The sequence below is a fragment of the Mustela erminea genome, chromosome 2, assembly GCF_009829155.1.
Source record: "Mustela erminea isolate mMusErm1 chromosome 2, mMusErm1.Pri, whole genome shotgun sequence".
NCBI lineage: Eukaryota > Metazoa > Chordata > Mammalia > Carnivora > Mustelidae > Mustela > Mustela erminea.
In genome coordinates, this window is record NC_045615.1 from 70684259 (window position 1) to 70703495 (window position 19237).

Sequence of the window (19237 nt, forward strand, 5' to 3'; positions counted from 1 at the left end):
CCTCAATTCTACAGTCAACTAATCTTCGACAAAGCAGGAAAGAATGTCCAATGGAAAAAAGACAGCCTCTTCAATAAATGGTGCTGGGAAAACTGGACAGCCACATGCAGAAAAATGAAATTGGACCATTTCCTTACACCACACACAAAAATAGACTCAAAATGGATGAAGGACCTCAATGTGAGAAAGGAATCCATCAAAATCCTTGAGAACACAGGGAGCAACCTTTTCGACCTCAGCCGCAGCAACATCTTCCTAGGAACAGCGCCAAAGGCAAGGGAAGCAAGAGCAAAAATGAACTATTGGGATTTCATCAAGATCAAAAGCTTTTGCACAGCAAAGGAAACAGTTAACAAAATCAAAAGACAACTGACAGAATGGGAGAAGATATTTGCAAATGACATATCAGATAAAGGAGTAGTGTCCAGAATCTATAAAGAACTTAGCAAACTCAACACCCAAAGAACAAATAATCCAATCAAGAAATGGGCAGAGGACATGAACAGACATTTCTGCAAAGAAGACATCCAGATGGCCAACAGACACATGAAAAAGTGCTCCATATCACTTGGCATCAGGGAAATACAAATCAAAACCACAATGAGATATCACCTCACACCATTCAGAATGGCTAAAATAAACAAGTCAGGAAATGACAGATGCTGGCGAGGATGCGGAGAAAGGGGAACCCTCCTACACTGTTGGTGGGAATGCAAGCTGGTGCAACCACTCTGGAAAACAGCATGGAGGTTCCTCAAAATGTTGAAAATAGAACTGCCCTATGACCCAGCAATTGCACTACTGGGTATTTACCCTAAAGATACAAACGTAGTGATCCAAAGGGGCACGTGCACCCGAATGTTTATAGCAGCAATGTCCACAATAGCCAAACTATGGAAAGAACCTAGATGTCCATCAACAGATGAATGGATAAAGAAGAAGTGGTATATATACACAATGGAATACTATGCAGCCATCAAAAGAAATGAAATCTTGCCATTTGCGACAACATGGATGGAACTAGAGCATATCATGCTTAGCGAAATAAGTCAAGCAGAGAAAGACAACTATCAAATGATCTCCCTGATATGAGGAAGTGGTGATGCACCATGGGGGCTTAAGTGGGTAGGAGAAGAATAAATGAAACAAGATGGGATTGGGAGGGAGACAAACCATAAGTGACTCTTAATCTCAAAAACAAACTGAGGGTTGCTGGGGGGGAGGGGGTTTGGGAGAAGGGGGTGGGATTATGGACATTGGGGAGGGTATGTGCTTTGGTGAGTGCTGTGAAGTGTGTAAACCTGGTGATTCACAGACCTGTACCCCTGGGGATAAAAGTATATGTTTTTAAAAAATAAAAAATTAAAAAAAAAATTTAAAATTTTTGAAACTATATTTTCTTTTTCCTAAAACTCTATTTATTTTGCAGTTCTCTGTGTCATTGTGCTATGTTTTAAAATGTTAAGAATTTACATTAGAGCTAGTTCAATATTGTCTTCTATTTTTCCAACTAAATGTGTACTCAATGAAAACTACTTTTTTGAACACCTGGCCTAGTGTAACTCCTTAAAATTAGTGTGTTCTTATGATCTGTAATCTTTCTGTCTATTCACGTGCTTGAGTAAGTGTTCTCTCAAACGTATTACAGTCATTGTTCCAGGTTTTCTAAGGAACCGGACTTGAAATTATTAGAGATACACTTTGTATTTCTTTGCTGTTTAGCAAGCAACCACTATGCTGGCTCAGCTGAAATTAGATGTTCAGGATTTTTGCTTTGCATGCCTTTTAGCATAAGTGGGTGTGAGATAGCCTGCTCCTAGCTGCACTGAAAGAGAACAGCTGATTTCAATAGTCAATTTCTACTAAAATGTGGTTAACTATATCCTAATTATTGGAATTTTATCACAACTACACATATAGAGCAAAGTCCTTTAAAGGCCCTACTTATTGAAGAGAAAATGATGTACTCTTTGTCCTCCCATGCACTAATTGGAATCCACAATAAAAAATATGTGTGAGAAAATCCAACTGTGTTATGATCTTCACATTCTATATTAAAATATATCACCCAATATTATTATGTTTTAATTTTCCCACAACCCCTGCATTATTATTGTCATAAGCACTTGTTTGATTGAGGAATAATCCAATACTGTATACATTGTGAGCAGGCTGGGTGGTTCATCTATATGTGTTAAAGGAATGCATCTACTGTTCTGAGCTGGAATGCACTTGTGACTGTGAGATCAGTTGTGTCTGTTCAGATGCTATCAGGCAGGAAGATGTCCTTCCAAGCCTCTGGACCTGAGTCCTTCTGTGGACAGGGACATTCTGTGAGCAGGAATATTTTGATGCTGACATCTTGCTGGCATTGACTGACTATTTTCTATGGAATGGAAGCTTTATATGTGTTTGGGAGCCCCATCATTTTCCAGGAATAGACTTTACTCAAAATACAAGTTGAGCTGTTTCTGATTGAAATAAGGGAGAAAGGAAGTCATAGATGTGTGATTAGGCAGTCATTTCCCAAGGATTTCTGAAAACATACTTTGAGTATAATTTTTAGAAGATAACATCATTTGTTTTCCATAAAATAAGATGAACATGACTCCTTTCTAATTTGACAATTTGTTGTCCACAGAATGTATCAACACTACTTGAAATTTTTTTCTTTATTGAAAAAAATTTCATATGGAGGTGAAATGGCACATAAAATGAAGTATCTTTGAATGTTTTTTATTAGAATATATGTTTTTGCTGGGTGAGATTTAATTAACTACATTAGTTTAATAAGAAGTTCGATTTCCTATCTACCATCCTTGATGTTCAGAATTATACTGAAGTTATTTGTATGAAAACTGGTGATTAGTATAGGAAATTGACTTTATAATAGTTCAAACATTTTGAACTGCTACTTTGTGAATTTCCTTGTGATATGTGTTGATTGCATAGTTGGTATTTTGGAATGCTAATTATTTTTTTGTGAAAATGATCAGAATGGTCATATACATGATCATCTGTTCATTCCATCTATGTCTATTTCTCTTTGACTTGCTCAGATTCCTACTGGAGGAGAAGGTATAGCCAACAACATTAGCTCCTTCCTGGCTTAGTTTAAGGATATAATTGATCTACATCTGACTCTTTACGTGGTCAGAGCTCTGAGTCAGTGCTCTGCCTCCCTTTCCCTTACTTTTTAGTTGAACTCAAGAAGTGGAAAGTAACTTCTCATGAAAGTATGGGGTAACTATTGACGTTACAACAGAACTCTCACATAGATTTTTGCCAAGATTTCATCCTCCACATAGAAAATTATTCACATATTTTTTCAGTGCAAACAGTTAACCCAAATGATTCAACAGTAATCATGGAGAAGACAGTAGAAGTAATTCTGTTATTGCAGAATTTACTCATGCTGACTAGAATAGAGGTTTCAGTTCCTTTACACAATCTGAAGATATGCAAAATAATATAAAAATTTAAGGAGGATGCTTATTCTTTCCTACACTCAGAAAGAGGTAAAGGATATGAATTAAATTCTTCAGTTTAAGGGTAACTTCTGATTTCTATCTCTCCTCCCATTTTTGTCCTTTCTGTAGTAAGAGAGATGTCTTTTTTGTACTTGGTGAGATTGAAGAAAATGACATTCTTCCAGCATAACCTCAAATCCTGATTCTGCTTTTCTTATTGTACAGATTACGGATAAACATGCCCTTTCTCTGCTACTATTCCAATGGGGTGTATTCTATAATAAAATAAGATTGAATGGCTGAGTGGGAAGGATGGGGATTGCCATACTGTTCTGTGCCTCACTGTTCTGTGGAGTAGGCTGTGGTTCTCCAGTTACACGTAAAGCAATCCAGTTCAGGAAGGTAGAAGTCAAAAACCAGATATGCTGTCAATTTAAGGCCTTTGCATTCACTGTTTCCTCTACCTGGAAAGCTACTTCCTCAAATATGCCATTCAGGTCTTTGCTCAGGTGTCCCCTTCTTTATGAGGACTTTCCAGACCACCCTATTTAAAATAGCAATCCCCTTCCTAGCACCCTCTTATACACATTCCTGGATATGCCATATAGTTTATTATTTCTTCGTTGTGTGTATTTTCTCAACTAGAGTGAAAGCTCCATAAAAATGTAAGACAACTGTTGTATCCCCAGTGCTTAGAATAGTTCTTGGCATACCTCTATCAGTATTTTTTGAATAAGTGAAAGTTTTATTTTGGTTTTTGAATCAAGCTGTGTTTTCAAATCCAATTTTGCCAAAAAAAAAAAAAAAAAGAAAGAAAGAAAGAAAAGAAAAAAAAAACCCCAAAACTGTACTTTGAAAAGCAAAGCTACTACTATGTACTAGTTCTTATAGAGCTCCTATGTACACTTCTCAAATTTTTTAGCTTCCTTGGTGAGTATTGTGATTGATGAGACCCCTGGACTCAGAAAAGAGTATGTGAAAAATCACAGACCATTAGCCAAAGGTGGCAGGTTTTGCTGGGGAGGAGGTGGGTGAGAAGACGGCATTCACCTTCCTCCACGGCTCTAACAATATTGTATACACAGTAGCTATCTCAGAGTTACGTGATTATGAGTTTCCATCTTCATTATATTTTTGAGGAATTTACTTCAGCTTTTCTAAAATGAACATATATGGTTTATACACTGCACAGGAAATAATATTCTCTATTGAAGAGTAATTCTAAAGCAAAGGAAAAGAGTTTCCTTTGGTAGTAATATGCCCACTTAACATATTGAAGAGAACTTTTTGTTCTCAATTTGCTTAATAGTAACCCTGTCTGAATGCTGATACTCACAGAATGCCTGCCCTTTTAGACTTGGAACAAACCCCAATAATTCCCATGTTCACACAGTGTATTTTCTCAGAATAATGCCTTTATCATAACATTAACTTACTGATTTCAAGAATAGGATAGCCTTCTAATGGGAGTAGTTTGTCTTCTAATTAAGGTGACTGGCAAGCTACAGACATGGTCTATTAAAAAAATATATATATTTGATTTGAATTAGACACTAACCAAACTCCACAAAAGGTTTTATTGGTTCAATATTATATAGTGCCTTTTGCACTTATTCCCAAGAAAATGAAGTTTTTAATTCATTCAAAAAACACCATGTTGAACTTAAGTACATATCAGCAACATGGTATTAAGTTCAGACGTGGTTCCTGACAGATGGTACTATCTCAGGTGTTCTGCTTAAGTCTTGGGTAGTCTCTCTCTTCCACTCATGCTGTATCTTCAGTAACCTTTCTTTAGTCTCAGAAGCCCTTAAGAAATCTCTAACTTTTCATATTTCTCATGTAATTTTCATGTTTTGCAAATCTTGTCTCAGAGCAGATGAAGTAATTTCAGTTAATATCTAAGGACTTCTTTATAAAGGGATTTCTTTATAATATAGAGAATTTTCATGAGCCTTGAATGTATAAGGAATAATCAGTTCTTTCCCTCTTTTGGTATATCCTGGACCTATGTGTCAGTATACTTGAAATACAGGCATATATACGTACATTGCTTTCAAAGGGGGGTCTTAAATTAACACCTACCCGTGCATATGTTATGCATTACTCCCTATCTGAAATTCCCTCCATTCCATTCACTTTTTCTTAATCTTCTCTCAGGTCTCCCTTGTTCAGTCCATCTCAAGTAGATTTGTCTCTCCTTTAAAAACTTGTGTTGTATACTATATAGTAATTTGGCACTTAGAGTGAAAATAAACTATTCTTTGTCACTGTTATTTACAGTTGCCATTTGTTTGGTGTACAGCTACACATGCTATTTTAAAATGGTCAACAGGAAAACATATCTGGTACTTTAAAGGTAGATATAAACTTGGATGAATCTATATAATTTGGTAAAGAAGTTAAATATATTTAGTTTTAAATTCTTAGAATGAAAGCAAAGTCTTTTACTGATTAGGAAAAGATAGTCAGGTATAAATATGCCAAGCATAGCCATCATTTCTGCTATGTGTTTTTCCATAATTATATGAGGGAATTTCTCCCTCTTGCAGAACTGTAACTAAATCATTTGCAAGAACAGAGTCTGGTATAAAGGGGCAAGACAGTGCTGTCAGAAACCTGTTTCAGTGAAATTTTAGTCTTATGTGGCCCTAATAGTTGAAGCTGTTCCACAGAGGCTTCTGACACCCAGAAGATGAGTTTCATGGTTTCTGTAAATAGGGCTAAAATAATCAATTGAGAGTGGTTGAGCACTGGTAGTGGATAATTTCAGTGTAATGATGCCTCACCATGCAGTATAATGAAGACTCAGCCCATTTCTTTTGATTTTTTTGTTTCCTGACAGCTTTTAAGCCCACCTATCTTTTTCTCTTTGTCCCAGTACTGGAAAAGCTGCTAAGAAAGCCCAGGTATTCCCTCCTTTGGCCCTGGTGATTCAGATAACAATGGAATGTCCTGACCATGCAAGGGAATGCTCACCCCAGCTCTATCCCCTAACTGCAATAAAAACCTCAGCCCTTTTCCTTTCTTTGCTCTTTCAAGCCATTTCACACCTGCTTTGGAGGTCTGCCCTCCTCTCTTCAGAAATGCCTCAGTTATGTAATAAACTGTTTTATACCTTCTGGGTGAGTATGTGATGTCATTGGTCTCTCTGAATCAAATTTTTAGTGTCAGGCACGTGCCTTTAAAACAGGAGCCAGTGTTTGAATTATTAAATTTTGCGGTAGTTTTGTTTGTTTAAAATGATTGACCTTCCTGTTTTTCTATTTTTTAAATAGTAAAAACATAGGTTATTTATTACACAGTGGCTTTTACTTATCTAAATATGTGAGGAAACTGGGACACATTGGTCATAAAGCTATAGCGGAAAGCCGTAACAGTGCTCACCTCATGACCAAGTCTTCAATTGTAATTATAAACCTTAAATGGAAATAAATGGGCTTATTCATATAAGATACTCAAACCAATATAGCAGCTTTAAGTTCCATACTTAGAACCCTGCAAATATTAGGACTGAAAGGAAGAGTACCTGTTAAAGTACTTGTTAATGACTTGTGTTGTTAAAAGTTTGCACATAACCTAATCAATCCATTGACCCCCTGAAGGCAGGGAATCCTGACAATTTAACTTCTACATAACCTAGTCATCATAATACTTCTGCTACTACTACCGCCTAACTTATTACTTATTTACTACTAAATTCCAAGAACATTGGTAACCCCTTAGGTAGGTTTCAGAGATACCCCTCATGAGCAGATGACACTTGTATCAAATAGTCTCCAGTCTGGGGTCACCAGCTGGTATGTCAGGTCTCCAGAAGCCTCTGTTAGCCTCCTTGTGCACCTATCCCAGTGTGTATCTTACTTTCAGTACAACCAAAATTTGTTGGACAATTATAATTACTTTTGTATAGAACATGTTCACAAAGAATCAACGTGGTGTTGTAGAAAGACTAGGTTATCTGAACACAGATCTTCGAATTTCCATCATGTTACATATAAGTTGGTTGTCTAAAAAAAGTACCTTCTCGTAACTTCCTTTATTTATAAATTGGAGGATTGGATTAGATCAAGGGTTCTTATCCTGGGATTCACAGAACTCTGAAATTTTATGCCCATATTATTTTTATGTATGCATATGCATTTTTCTAGGAATAGTATTCATAACACATCTATTTCTCAAAGGGTTTTGTAAAAAATTATAAGAATGTTCAACTGGGTGGTTAAATTCTCTTGAGTTCTAAAAATATTATGACTCCATTCAGCTGGAAGATGACATGGAGCAGAAAGGATTAGGAAATGACAAGGAAAATATTAGATTCCATATTTTTTATTTAAACAGTATGAAGGAAAAAATATTTCTAAACCTACTGTTTAAAATAAATAAAAACCTATAGAGCCTTTTTTTTTTTAAATGAAGCCCAAATCTACATCTTTGTATGTGAGTGGGAAAAATAATAAATCTGGTCTGACCAAGATCCAAACAGGAGAAAAAATGGTAGAGGAGTAGGGGACCCTATTTCAACTGGTCCCCTGAATTGAGCTGGATATCTGCCAGACCATTCTGAACACCCATCTTGCATCAGCCTGAGATGTAAGAGGATATATCTGGATCTCACAAACAGAGTATCTCTGGCAGTTGGTCTTGAGGTATGAAGTGGGGAGCCATGATTCTGTGGGCAGATACCAGTAGATAAACAGAAGTTGGAGGGAGTATCACTGATCTTACACCAGGAAGGCAAAAGACTCCCACTCTGGGGACCGGGCACAGACTTGCAAACCAGCAGCACAAGGGAAGGGACATTAGAGCAGCCTCCCAAACTGAAACCTGGAGCTTCTGGGGATGGCTTGTGGTTTTAGAAACACAAGGGGCAGAGACATGCCTGGACCTCAAAGTGAGGGCTGGGAATGCTGCTGTGGGGCACACAACCCAGGATGCTGTGGTTTTTAGTGGCACAGACAGAAACAGAGGTAGTGTGGCATATAGAGCTTAGTAAAGAGCAGACTGCGATATCCATGTTCTGAGACAGAGGTTGGGATATGGTCACTTTTGCTCTCTCGAAAGAGATGTGGAAAGCCACCAGGGAAAGCTGCCAGAGAACAAAAGCCCCCCCAAAACAGGTTTTCACTGAGCCCATCCCCCACCCCCCCTTACAGGGGGCAGGGCAACTCTGCCCAAACTGGGTTGCCTGAGTAACAGTGCAGCAGGCGCCTCCCCCAGAAGACAGGCTGGAAGAACAAGAGGCTGACAACCCTAAGGTCAATATAAAATAGGTGCATCTTGCTTGGGTTGTGGTCCATAATTTAGACCTTATACATTCCCTCAACTATTCCTCAGCAGAACGACTAAGAGGAGGAACCCCCAACAAAGGAAGGATTCAGAACTAATGGATATGGATATAACCGAGATGTCAGAAATTGACTTCAGAGTAACGATTATCAGGGCAATATCTAGGCTTGAGAAAAATATTAATGACAATATGGAATTTATAAGGGCAGAAATGAGACCTAATCAGGCCAAACTTAAAAGTTCTATGAATGAGATGCAGTCTAAACTGGATAATCTAACTGCCAGGGCAAATGAGGCAGAAGAATGATTTAGTGAGATGAGGATAAGATGATAGAAAACAAGGAAATTGAGGCAGCATGGGAGAAACAAATTAAAACTCAAGGAATCAAACTGAGAGATATTAGTGACTCAATGAAATGTCCCAAAATCAGAATTATTGGGATTGCTAAGAGGGTGGAGAGATGTCTAGAAGATATATTTGACAAATCGTAGCTGAGAACTTTCCTAATCTGGGGAAGGAAACAAGCATTCCTATTCAAGAGGCAGAGAGGACCCCTCCCAAGATTTATGAAAACAGAGCAATGCCACGAAGTATAGTAGTACAATTTGCAAATCTTAGATCAAAGGAAACAATCTCAAAAGTGGTGAGAGTGAAGAGATTTCTTATGTACAGAGGGAGGAACATCAGAATAAATCAGGCTGTTCACAGAGACCTGGTAAGCCAGAAAGGGCTGTCACGACATATTCAGGACACTAGATGAGAAGAACATGCAGCCAAGGATACTTTATCCAGCAAGGTTGTCATTCAGAATGGATGGAGAGACAAGGAGCTTCCAAGTCTGGCAGAAACTGAAAGAATATGTGACCACCAAGCCATCCCTGCAAGAAATATTAAGCGGGGAGGGGAGAGGGTGACTGTAAAAGAGGAAAGACCCCAAGAGTGATATAGAACAGAAATTTACAGAGACAATCTTTAGAAACAAGGACTTCACAGGCAACATGACAATAAAAACATATTGTTCAGTAATCACTCTCAATGTGAATGAAACAACACAGGGTTGCAGATTGGATAAAAAGACATGACCCACCCACATGCTGTCTACAAGAGACTCATTTTGACCTAAAGATACACCTAGACTGAAAGTGAAGGGAGGGGGAACCATTTTTCATGTCAACAGACCTCAAAAGAAAGCTGGGGTAGCAATCATCATATCAGACAAATAAGATTTTAAGCTAAAGGCTGTAATAGAGATACAGAAGGACACTGTGTTATGCTTAAGAGGTCCATGCTATCCAACAAGAGGATCTAATAATTGTAAATATCTGTGCCCCCAATATAGGAGCAGCCAACTACATAAGCCAACTGTTAACCAAAATAAGAGACATATTGATAATAATATGCTAATAGTAGGAGACCTCAATATTCCACTCTCAGTAATAGATTAACTAAGCAGAAGATCAACAAAGAAACAAGAGCTTTGAATGACACACTAGACCAGATGGACCCCATAGATATATACAGAAAATGCCACACTAAAACAACAGAATACTTATTCTTCTCAAACACACATGGAACTTTCTCCAGAATAGACCACATATTGGGTCACAAATCAGGTCTCAACTGAGACCAAAAGACTGATATTTTTCTCTGCATATTCTCAGACCATAATGCTTTGAAACTGGAACTCAATCATAAGAAAAAAATTGGAAGAAATTCAAACACGTGGACACTAAAGACCATCCTACTCAAGAATGTTTGGGTCAACCAGGAAAGCAAAGAACTTAAAACTATTCATGGAAAGCAATGAGAACAAAAACACATCGGTCCAACACCTATGGGATACAGCAAAGGCAGTCCTAAGGGGAAAATTCATAGCCGTCTAAGCCTCATTCAAAAAAAATAGAAAAATTCTGAATACACAAAATTAACTTTACACGCTAAAAACCTGGAGAATCAACAACAAATTTAGCCTAACCGACACATGAGAGGAAAATAATTAAGATTAGAGCAGAGATCAATGAATTAGAAACCAGAAATACAGAAGAACGCATCAATGAAAGTAGAAAGTGGTTTTTTGAAAGAATTAATAAGATCAATAAACCAGTGGCCAGACTTATCCAAAAGAAAATAGAAAGGATCCAAATAAATGAAATTATGAATGAAAGGGGAGAGATCATGACTAACACCAAGGATAGAAACAGTTATTAGGGAGCACCTGTGTGGCTCAGTGGGTTAAAGTCTATGACTTTGGCTAAGGTCATGATCCCAGGGTCCTGGATCAAGCCTCACATTAGGCTCTCTGCTCTGCAGGGAGCCTGCTTCCTCCTCTCTCTCTGCCTGCCTCTCTGCCTACTTGTGATCTCTGTCAAATAAGTAAATAAAATCTTTAAAAAGAAAAACAGTTATTAGAAATTATTATCCCGTATGCCAATAAATTAAGCAACCTCAAAGAAATGGATGCCTTTGTGGAAACCTATAAACTACAAAGACCAAAACAGGAAGAAATTGACAACCTGAGTAGACCAATAACCTGTAATGAGATTGAATCAGTGATCAAAAACCTCCCCAAAAAACAAGAGTCTAGGGCCTGATATTCTAACCAAACATTCAAAGAAAAAAAAATACCTATTGTCCTGAAGCTTTTTCAAAAAATAGAAACAGAAGGAAAACTTCCAAACTCATTCTATGAGACCTGCATTACCTTGACCCCAAAACCAGGCAAAGACCCTATCAAAAAGGAGAATTACAAACCAGTATATCCCTGATGAAGACAAAATGATACCAAAATTCTCAACAAGATTCCAACTAATAGGATCAAAGGATTATTCATCATGACCAGGTGGGATTTATCCCTGGGATGCAAGCATGGTTCAACATTTGCAAATCAACAATGTGATAGAACATATAAATAAGAGAAGACACAGGAACCACATGGTCCTCTCAATTGATGCAGAAAAAGCATTTGACAAAATACAACATTCTTTCTGATTAAAGCTCTTCGGAGTATAGAGATAGATAGAGCATTCTTCAGTTTCATAAAAACCATCTATGAAAAGCCCACAGCGAATATGATTTTCAGTGGGGGAAATGCAGAGAGCTTTCCCTTGAGATCAGGAATTGTCACCACTGTTGTTCAACATAGTACTAGAAGTCCTAGCAACAGCAATCAGACAACAAAAAGAAATGAAAGGTTTTCAAATTGGCAAAGAAGAAGTCAAGCTCTCTCTCTTTGCAGATGACATGATACTTTATGTGGAAAACCCAAAATACTCCACCCTCAAATTACTAGAACTCTTACATAAGTTCAGTAATGTAGCAGGATACAAAATCAATGCACAGAAATCAGTTGCTTTCTGATACACTGACAATGAAACTGTAGAAAGAGAAATTAGAGAACTGATTCCATTTACAATAGCACCAAAAACCATAAGATAACTTGGAATAAACCTAACCAAAGAGGTAAAGGATCTGTACTCTAGAAACTATAGAACACTCATGAAAGAAACTGAAGACACAAAAAGACAAAAAAACATTCCATGCTCATGGACTAGAAAAATAAACATGTTAAAATGTTTGGTGCAGCCACTTTGGAAAACAGTGAGGAGATTCCTCAAAAAATTAAAAATTGCCGTATAACCTGGCAATTGCACTACAGGGTATTTTACCCCAAAGATAGAGATGTAGTGAAAAGAAGGGTGTGCACCCCAATGTTCATAGCAGCAATGTCCACAATAGCCAAACTGTAGAAAGAGCTGAGATGCCCTACAACAGAACGAATGGATAAAGAAGATGTGGTCCATATGTATAATGGATTATTACTCAGCCATCAGAAAGGTTGAATATACAACATTTGCATCAATATAGATGGAGCTGGAGGAGATCATGCTGAGTGAAGTAAGTCAAACAGACAATTATCATATGGTTTCACTTATTTGTGGAACATAAGAAAGATCATGGAGGACATTAGGAGAAGGAAGGGGAAAATATCAGAGGGGGAGATAAACCATGAGAGTCTATGGATTCCTGAATCAAACTGAGTGTTTTAGGGGGGAGGGGAGTAGGGCGATATCTGTGTTCTGTGGTCGGTATTAAGGAGGGTACATATTGCATGGAGCACTGGGTGTTATGCACTAACAATGAATCATGAAACTACATCATAAACTAATGATGTACTTACTGTATGGTGACTAACATAACATAAAAAAATATTTAAAAAATAAAATTAAAAAAAAAGATCCAAAGAGAGAGACTTTAATGGTGTTTTTTTAGAATTGTAATCCATTTTAAGAAAAAAAAATGAATCCAATAATCATTGCTGGCATGGCTGAATCAGTAAGTTGTCTTTAGTTTGGGAAAGAAAAGGTAGAAAATTATTCGTTGCATTGGTTGACCTTGAATCTTGCATCCAGTTAATTTTAGAGTTCAGATATCCCGGTATTAAAAAGTCATTTTCTTTTCTCTCAAATAAATAACTGAAAAATCTGAAGCTTCCAATCATGTGGAGCTATGGGATTGCAGGGGAAATAAAGAGCTTACTATCTTTCAATTCCTCATATTTAAAAATAACGATATCTTTGAGGGTAGTAACAGAGTGCCTGTATCCTGATCATATGATGAGATGACCACCACAGTGAGTACAGCAGGGAGGATACTATTTAAACTGATCTCCTTAATTACTTTTCAAAGGTACAGAAAGTTTCAATGAGAGATCATCCGCTTTTTTTTTTTTTAAGATTTTATCTATTTATTTTCCAGAAAGAAAGAGAGAGAAAGCACACAAGCAGGCAGAGAGGCAGGCAGGCAGAGGCAGAGAGAGAGGCAAGCTCCCCACCGAGCAAGGAGCCCGACGTGGGACTCAATCCCAGGACCCTGGGATCATGACCTGAGTCAAAGTCAGCGGCTTAACCCACTGAGCCACCCAGGCATCCCAGAACATCTGCTTCTTATTAGGATTTTCTCCACAGCCAAAATTTTATGGAAGACAATCTATGGGATCATAGGAAACACTCAATAACATTGTCTGGATTTGTTAATTGTGTATGGGATCTGTCCGTGAACTATATACTGTTAGCATTAGACTGGATGCATGTTTGAAAGAAACAGATTTTTTCAGGAGGATTATGATCAGTATTACAATTAATTTAAATTAAGCCAATTAAATAAACAAAATTTTCCAAAAAGTAATGAGTGTTTCTTTCTATAATCAATATCCATTCACTATAAAACCTGTTGCATTTTGGCTTCTCCACTTCGAGCACCCCATCTTTGTTCCCTCTTTCTCTCTACAAACCTGTTTTCCATCATTGGTTATCTGGTAATCTTGTCACCAATGTTAATGATTATTTCTGAGTGATTGACTTTTGTATCTATTCAGAAGACACTGCTGATATACAGCTCTTTTTTTGTGACTGTATCTTCTATTACTTTCTATGCTTATTTATTTACTCTTCTGATTCTGGTCCATCCGCCTTACCTCTCTTCTACCCTTTAAACATAGGTTTTGCACTAAGATATTTTTAATTCTCCTTCTATTCTTTCTAAAATTCCTTCATGAGTGATCTCATTATGAAGGGTTAATTCCAGGTGGAACACAATCAAATAGCTCTCATATATTTACTAAAGTCATAAAATATAATTAAAAGGAAATGTGGTTATTTAACAAACAGGTCTAAGATAGTGAAGCAACCTAAGATGCACTAGTGAGAAGGGGAAATGAGACTGAGGCCCTGGTATTATGATTCTAAATGCAGTCCTTGTTCCATTTTATAAGGAACTGAGCAGCACAGCTCAGAGAAATAAAGATGGAGAAGGAAGGCAAACAGCCATAAGTGAGATGGCACAGTACACTTTAGTTGAAAGCAGTTAGTTAGACAAGAGATGGCTTTAGGTGACAGTTTGTTTAAATGATTATTTTCCTTTCATAACTAATATTTCATGTCACCGTTTAGTTTGTTCTCACTTCCAGATAGGCTTTTGTCAAGGCCTCATTTCTCTTGGTTTCTTGAAATACCCTAATGGCCTTCCAAAATTTTTTTCCTTTGTTTCTTTTTTAAATGTAGGTATGTTTAAGAATTTAAACTACGTGCACCAAGGAAACTTTCCTAAGATATTTGTATTTGTAGCTTAGTAGAATACATAACTTAACTGTCTTCTGAGTAGTATAACTTTATTTCCTTCCGTTGGTACTAGTAATAATCTATGACCCATTTCCTAGGCCGCTTCACAAGTTTCCATTTGCACTGGCTGCACCGTGCCTGAAATACTCTTCCTAATACTCACATTGCACTTTCTTTATTAAAAAGTCACTTTCTCAGTGAAGCCTTCCCTGATTACTTGTCTAAGATTTGGCCCCCACCCCGTCAGATCCCCTTCCCTCTTTTATTCTTTGCATAACACTTATTTTATCTCTAACATACTATATACTTTATTTATGTATTTTGCTTTTCATCTGTCTCCCTGAGGGCAGTGTTACTGTGTTTTATTTACTCTTACTTTTCCAGTATTAGGAGAAGTCCTGGATCCGGGCAGGTACTTGTAGTAGGTATCATTGTGTTCTACACAGAAACCTGTTTACTTTGGTGAGATCAAATGAAGAAAATACACTTCTAGAACAAGATGAAAGAAACTGAATTTCTTCATCAAAACCATAAATTAAGATATCAGAGGAAAGAATGTCTACATAAACTTGAATTCTGTCTTCCACATTAAAATCACTCTCTTTACTGACAGTCTTTGCTCTTGGAATCCTAATTAACAATTCTGCCTTTACCTTCAGTTGTCATTTCAAAACACTGAACACCTGAGATTTTAAGTGTCTGTTTTTGTTAGGAAACAAATGCTTCTCTCAGTGCTGCCAAATTCCAGAAAAAAATACCAAGGAAACAATGTTTTTCTATTCCTTTTTATGTTTCCTTTTGAAACAAAATACAAGTAACAAAGAAAGTGTGGGTTGTTTTCAGAATTCATTACCCAGGCATAAAGAAATTCAGATGTCAGGAAGCTGGCATGAATCCTTTCCATTCTTGCTCTCAGAACACAGTTGGAGGACGAGGTCAGCTGGCAACTGATCTTTATTTTTCTTATGCATTTTCTGATGGCTCTTCAGAGAAATTTCAAATATGACTTTCTTCATTGCAATGTAAAAAGTAAAAATTTTCAAAAGGTAAGAAAGATCATCAGGATTGACCCATTCACCTAAACCTAAACCAGAATTTATAAAGGTAGATTTTGATCTTAGGAAAGGCAGAAAGTTTCATGGTGTTAATATATTTTTGAATCACATACTTCCTTTTTCTTGCTGGATGTGGTGTAAAAGAGCATAAGCTTTGAAGGTAGACAGATTTCAGTCTCAACTTCAGAGTTAAGAAGCTGTGTCTCCTAGTATAAATACTTTTACCTGTTTAGTGTCCTATCCTGTAATTATGCTTGATGTGTATATTAGGGTCCTCTAGTATTAAATAAGATCATTTTTTATGATGTATATGATAAAGTAGGTAAATAGATACTTAAAATTCTCCTTCCTTTAACACACACACATACACACACACTCATTTTATAACTTGTTAATTTATTTTGCTTAATTACTAATTTAAAGAAAAAAGTGGTCAAGGAATTTAAATTCTGTGTTCTAGTCCTATCCTATTTATTTAGTATAGGCATTTTGGCAATTTTCTGATTTTTAAATTTATTTTTATTTTTAATAAACTTTATAATGTATTATTAGCCCCAGGGGTACAGGTCTGTGAATCGCCAGGTTTACACACTTCACTCGCCATAGCACATACCTTCCCCAATGTCCATAAACCCACCAACCTCTCCCTCCCCCCTCCCCCCCACCCCTCTCATTTTGTTTTGTGACAGTAAGAATCTCTTATGGTTTGTCTCCCTTCTGATCCCATCCTGTTCCATGTATTCTTTTTCTACCCCTCAAACCTCACACATTGAATTTCCACTTCCTCATATCAGGGAGATCATATGATAGTTGTCTTTCTCCAACTGACTTATTTTGCTCAGCATAATACCCTCTAGTTGCATCCACATCATCACAAATGGCAAGATTTCATTTCTTTTGATGGCTGCATAGTATTCCATTGTACCCATTCATCTGTTGATGGACATCTAGGTTCTTTTCATAGTTTGGCTATTGTGGACATTGCCGCTATAGACATTTGGGTACATGTGCCCCTTTGGATCACTATGTTTGTATCTTTAGGGTAAATACCCAGTAGTGCAATTGCTGGGTCATAATGTAGCTCTATTTTCAACATTTTGAGGAACCTCCATGCTGTTTTCCAGAGTGGCTGCACCAGCTTGCATTCCTACCAACAGTGTAGGAGGGTTCCCCTTTCTCCGCATCCTTGCCAGCATGTCATTTCCTGACTTGTTAATTTTAGGCATTCTGACTGGTATAAGGTGGTCTCCTATTGTGGTTTTGATTTGTATTTCCCTGATGCCGAGTGATGTGGAACATGTTTTCACATGTCTGTTGGCCGTCTGGATGTTTTCTTTGCAGAAATGTGTGTTCATGTCCTCTGCCCATTTCTTGACTGGATTATTTGTTCTTTGGGTGTTGAGTTTGCTAAGCTCTTTATAGATTTTGGATATTGGCCCTTTATCTAATACACTGTTTGCAAATACCTTCTCCCATTCTCAGTTGTCTTTTGGTTTTGTTACCTGTTTCCTTTGCTGTGCAAAAGCTTTTGATCTTAATGAAGTCCCAATAGTTCAGTTTTGCCCTTGCTTCCCTTGCCTTTGGCAATGTTCCTAGGAAGAATTTGCTGCAGCTGAGGTCGAAGATGTTGCTGCCTGTGTTCTCCTCAAGAATTTCAATGGATTCCTTTCTCACATTGAGGCCCTTCATCCATTTTAAGTCCATTTTCCTGTGTGGTGTAAGGAAAGGGTCCAACTTCACTTTTCTTCATGTGGCTGTCCAATTTTCCCGATACTATTTGTTGAAGAGACTGTCTTTTTTCCATTGGACATTCTTTCCTGCTTTGTCGAAGATTAGTTGACCATAGAGTTGAGGATCTATTTCTGGGCTCTCTATTCTGTTCCAATGATCTATGTGTCTGTTTTTGTGCCACTACCATGGTGATTGATGATTACAGCTTTGTAATAGAGCTTGAAGTCTGGAATTGTGATGCCACCAACTTTGGCTTTCTTTTTCAATATTCCTTTGGCTATTCGAGGTCTTTTCTGGTTCCATATAAATTTTAGGATTATTTGTTTTATTTCTTTGAAAAGAATAGATGGGATTTGATGGGCATTGCATCAAATGTGTAGATTGCTTTAGGTGGCATAGACATTTTCACAATATTTGTTCTTCCAATCCAGGAGCATGGAACATTTTTCCATTTCTTTGTGTCTTTCTCAATTTCTTTCATGAGTACTTTATAGTTTTCTGAGTATAGATTCTTCGCCTCTTTGGTTAGGTTTATTCCTAGGTATCTTATGGTTTGGGGTGCCTTTGTAAATGGGATTGACTCCTTAATTTCTCTTTCTTCTGTCTTGCTGTTGCTGTATAGAAATGCAACTGATTTATGTGCATTGATTTTATATTCTGACACTTTACTGAATTCCTGTACAAGTTCTAGCAGTTTTGGAATGGAACCTTTTGGGTTTTCCATATATAGTATCATATCATCTGCAAAGAGTGATAGTTTGACTTCTTCTTTGCCAATTTGGATGCCTTTAATTTCTTTTTGTTGTCTGATTGCTGAGGCTAGGACTTCTAGTACCTAGTACTATGTTGAATAGCAGTGGTGATAACGGACATCCCTGCTGTGTTCCTGACCTTAGCGGAAAAGCTTTCAGTTTTTCTCCATTGAGAATGATATTTGCAGTGGGTTTTTCATAGTTGGCTTTGATAATATTGAGGTATGTGCCCTCTATCCCTACACTTTGAAGAGTTTTGATCAGGAAGGGATGCTGTACTTTGTCAAATGCTTTTTCAGCATCTATTGAGAGCATCATATGGTTCTTATTCTTTCTTTTATTAATGTATTGTATCACATTGATTGATTTGCGGATGTTGAACCAAACTTGCAGCCCTGGAATAAATCCCACTTGGTCGTGGTGAATAATCCTTTTAATTTACTGTTGGATCCTATTGGATAGTATTTTGGTGAGAATTTTTGCATCTGTGTTCATCTAAGATATTGGTCTGTAGTTCTCATTTTTGATGGGATCCTTGTCTGGTTTTGGGATCAAGGTGATGCTGGCCTCATAAAATGAGTTTGGAAGTTTTCCTTCCATTTCTACTTTTTGGAAAAGTTTGAGGAGAATAGGAATTAATTCTTCTTTAAATGTTTGGTAGAATTCCTGGGAAGCCATCGGGCCCTGGGCTTTTGTTTGTTTGGAGATTTTTAATGACTGTTTCAATCTCCTTACTGGTTATGGGTTTGTTCGGGTTTTCTATTTCTTCCTGGTTCAATTGTGGTAGTTTATATGTCTCTAGAAATGTATCCGTTTCTTCCAG

The 19237-nt window shown here is 37.2% G+C and overlaps 1 long non-coding RNA gene across 3 annotated transcripts in view; it reads right to left on the reverse strand.

The window, feature by feature from the left end:
- Positions 1-4854: 4854 nt before the first annotated feature.
- LOC116584624 overlaps positions 4855-19237 on the reverse strand; it is a 144701-nt gene continuing 130318 nt past the window's right edge. For all 3 annotated transcript variants that reach the window (XR_004283260.1, XR_004283258.1, XR_004283262.1), the window contains one exon: positions 4855-4985. This is a non-coding gene — a long non-coding RNA (uncharacterized LOC116584624). The remainder of the gene's footprint in view (positions 4986-19237) is intronic.